General features: G+C 42.6%; 1 pseudogene; it reads right to left on the bottom strand.

Moving 5' to 3' along the window:
- Window positions 1-2,253: 2,253 nt before the first annotated feature.
- LOC117694267 (inactive 2'-5'-oligoadenylate synthase 1D-like) lies at window positions 2,254-3,420 on the bottom strand (annotated as a pseudogene).
- Window positions 3,421-4,433: the final 1,013 nt, after the last annotated feature.

Genomic DNA, 4,433 nt, shown 5'->3' with positions numbered 1-4,433 from the left:
AAGAAAAGAAGGTTTACTCTTCTCTCAGAGGACTGGAATTCAGTTCCCAGGACTCATGTCAGGGGGCTCAGCTCACAACTGCCTATAACTCCAGCTTCCGCTGATCGAACCTTCTGGCCACCAGGGCACGCGTACTCACATGCACATCCTTACGTGCAGACATGTGCATTTACACATAATTAAAAGCCAGTCATCTCTTTTGAAAATGAGACCAAAAACAGATACAGAGGAAATACTCCAAGAAAAAATAGAAAATTGAAACCTCTACACATGGACTGTCCGTGCTCCCAGCTTTCTAAGGTAAACAAAACTAAGTAGAAAGATCACTGTCACCTCAGGACAGTAAGAGTGATGGGCCCCCTCCCACTAATAAGCAGCTTGTCTTAGCAACTGTTGCTATGATAAAACACCAAGGCCAAAGCAGATTTGGGAAGGAAAGGGTTCATTTCAGCTTGCACTCTACATTACAGTCCATCACAGTCAGGGCAGGAACTCAAAGTAGGAACCTAGACATTAAACTCGAAGCAGAGGTCACGAAGGGGTGCTGTTTACTGTCTTGGACTTGCTTGGTCTGCTGCTTTCTTATAGCACCCTGAACTACCAGGCCGGGGGTCTGGGGAGGCGGCACCACCCACAGTGAGTTGAGAATTAAGATTACCTTTCCCCAAAAGACTCTGTGCTCCTCAATCTTCCTAATGCTGTGACCCTTTAATACAGCTCCTCATTTTGTGGCGACCCCCTCCACCATAAAATCATTTTCGTTGCTACTTCATAACTGTAATTTTGCTGCTGTTATGAACCGTAAATATCTGCTATGTGACCTCTGCGATAGGGTTGTTTGACGCCCGCTGTCCCCCCAAATGGGTCACAATCCACAGGTTGAGAACCAGTGCTTTAGCTGGCATCAAGGTAACAAAACACTGTTTAGCACACAGTTCATCCTTTAAAAAAAAAAAAAAAAAAAAAACACAGAGAAATATTTGAGTTAAATAACTAGATGAAACAGACCAAAAACTGCAGAGTAGTCTTCTCAGCAGCCCTGGAACTTTCTGTAAAAGCAGATCACATAATGGAACACAAAGCAAGTTTTAATCAACAGAGGAAAATTAAAATAACCTCTTGTACTCTATCTGAGTATAACCAGAAAAAAAATACCTTGAAATCCATTGTAAGAGAAACTGAAAAGCATGTTCAGGCTTATGGACGATGAATACAAACAAAAGTGTCAAATCAGAAGGGAAATTTAAAATTCCTTAGCATCAAACAGAAAATTGAAAATACAAGATACAAAAGCCTGTGGGACATGGCACAAACATTCCAAAAGAAGTTTATCCCTACAACTGCCTACATCAGGAGAGAGAGAGAGAGAGAGAGAGAGAGAGAGAGAGAGAGAGAGAGAGAGAGAGGAACAATGTCTCAGATAGTCTAACAGTGAAATTTGCAGTCTTAGAAAAACAAGAACAAGGAAACCTAAAATCAGCTGATAGAAATAATTAAGATTAGGGCAAAAAGTAATGAAATGAAAATAATACAAAAAAATCAATGAACCAAAGAATTCAGTTTGAAAAGCTAAGCAAGTTTGATTACCCTCTAAGCCAAACTAACAAAATGAGAGAGGACCCAAATTAATAAAATTAGAGACAAAAATGACCACATTAGGACAGAAACTAGTGAAATCAAGAAAACCTTTAGGACTTGCCTTAAAACCCTATATTCCAATAAATTTAAAACCTAAAGAAGTTAATGAACTTTTTTTTAAGTGCACACAATTTTATTCTCCTGCACTGTGGTAACCCCAGCCTGCACACTGCAGAAACAGTACACCTCAATGCACACTGGCCAGATTTCCAGGGCTCCAGGGCCACGTACACTGCTGAACTTGGGATGAAGACCCATCCCTCAGAGTGTACACACCCCCTCAAGGCTGGCTGTTGTTTATTGATGATGCTCAGACTTTTTTTTTTTTATTCTTTGGACAGAACCTCCCAACAGCTGGACAGATGGACGTCAAGCTAGAGTTCTCTTTCCTTCAGAGTCTGACTCCCAGAGAGCACTGTTGGAGGGTAAAGCAGATGACGCAGGCTGTGAGGATGCTGTTTATGGGCAGGCAGGGATCAGAAGCCTGGAGTTGGGTCACATGTTGGATGCCCCTCACTGGATCCTAGAGTACCACCCTGTACTCTAGGTCAAGGTCTTGCAGCAGAGGAGCACATGCCCCTGACTCTGGAGCCTCTTGGGTAGATGCTGGGGTGCTCACTGAGAGACACATTTTTCTTTCTCTGGCTGTCAATAAGAATATTATCCAAGTAGATGGGGTGACCTAAGCTGTGTGCAAGGAGACAAGATGATGACAGGATCTCACTGGTACATCCCAGCCGTTCAAAAGGGACTTATCACAGTTCATAAAGAAAGTTGAATATGTCCAGACCATAGCCTCATTTGCCAGAAGGTGCCAGCCCTCTAAGTTTGAACCAGCCACGTTCCTTGTTGGGTCTGCCGGGTCCAGGATCACAGGCCTGTCTTTTTGGAGCTGTCTGTGTAGGTAGTCAGAGATCTCATGTTTAAATTCACAACACCATCTCCAGTAGACTAGAAGATTCAAATAGTCAGTGATCAGGTCTAAGACACTTCGGAAGCACTGGGCTATATATGTAGTCCAGAGCTGTCTTTGACCCCGCATTCCCAGGCATACACTGTGAGCAGCTCCAGGGCGCACACTGGGGGCAGCGGCTTCCCCAGCTTCTCCTTACACAGTTGATACCAGTGCTTGACCAGACGGATGACATTCCACAGATCGGGTGGACGATTCCTCAGGAACTTTTGCTGGAGGTCTATGAAGCACATGGAGAACTTGCCCTCCTTGTTCAGGGCGGTGCACTCACGGATGAGTTGGGCATAGAATTCATTGTAGATGTCCCATTCAAGGTGCTTGTAGTTTCTCAGTTCATACAGGACATCATAGGCTGGCTGCACATCAAATTCCATCTCCTGCTGGAGCTCAGGGGAACTCAGCTTGAAGCTCAGAGATCTGGAGTGGGGCTGCTCTGAGATCTGGACCTCAAATTTCACTTTAAATTGTTTCTCTTGCTGCAACTGGCACAGGTGTTTCTGAATTTCCTCAAGGAACTCTCCATGCCAGTTTAACTGAGCCTCAAAGCTGGTGAGATTGTTAAAGAACACCACCATGTTGGCCTCTGACTTGCCCTTGAACACAGTGTGTTCATCCTAGGAGCCACCCATCACAACCCTGGAGACCCTCACAGGGTGGGCGGCACCTTGGAAGCATCTCTCCTTCAGAAAAGCACTTATGAAGTCGATGTCTGCTCTGACCCCAGTAAGAAATGTAGTGTCAGGAAGAAGGTGATCCTCTATAAACTTGTCCATCTCCCAAGCCGGAGTGCTGCTGAGATCCTCTGCCATCCTGAGGCCAGGAATGTTTGCTGACTGCAGCCTGAAGTTAATGGACTTTAAGTTGCAAAATTAAACCAAGAGAAACAATTGAAGCTGGTTCATAATAAGCAATGAGGTTGAATTTAAAAAAAAATTCAATTAAATAGTGTCCACCCAATTGGAAATTCCATTAGCTCCTTAGAGAATTGCAAACGCCAATGTTTCTCAAACTATTTCAAAGTACCATGGAAGGAACGCTACCAGATTCTCTTAACAGCACCATTATTAACAAAGCTAATACCAAAATGAGATCAAGTTACAAAAAATAAAAAAGTAGGTCATAGATGTCTATCAACAGATGGATACATAATCCAAATGTGAGCCATATATACAATGGGATTTTATTTCATTATAAAAGAAAAATGAAATTTGGAAAACATTATATTGAGTTAACCCTGGCTCAGACACATAAATATGATACATACTTTCTTACATATATTTCCTAGCCTACAACTGTCAAATATGTGGAGACAGGTGGGAATAAATATGGGGAAAGGCCAGGGAAATTAGAAGAGCCCATGTGGCCGCAAATAGAAAGAGGCTCTAAGAGGAGGGATAAAGAGAAGACAAGAAGAAAGAGTGAAGACAAGAGCAGAGAAAGGGAGCAGGAAAATCAGGAGAATCTGCCAAAATCAAAGTCATTTTAGAGAAAGAAAATTATAAGCCAGTGTCTCTGATGAGCACTGATGAACGCAAAAATTCTTGCACAACTTGAATGCAATGGAGGTTTTCAAGAATCCCTCAAAAATATCAAATCAGAAAAGGGTTTTTATGTTTGGCAAAATCCAACGTATCTTTATGATAAAAAGCCTTGGAGAAACTAGGAATAGCTAGATAGAAGGAACTATCTCAATAAAGGTTGTATGTGGGTTATCTCTAATTAACTGAATGGGAGAAAACTCAAAGCTTTTTCATCATGACAGGGATGCCCACTCTCTTCACACCTGTTCCATACAGTGTGTGGAGTTGTAGCCGGAAGAACA

This window comes from Arvicanthis niloticus, chromosome X (genome assembly GCF_011762505.2).
Source record: "Arvicanthis niloticus isolate mArvNil1 chromosome X, mArvNil1.pat.X, whole genome shotgun sequence".
Lineage (NCBI taxonomy): Eukaryota > Metazoa > Chordata > Mammalia > Rodentia > Muridae > Arvicanthis > Arvicanthis niloticus.
Note: the sequence above shows the minus strand (reverse complement) of the source record. Positions and strands in the feature narration are given on the sequence as shown.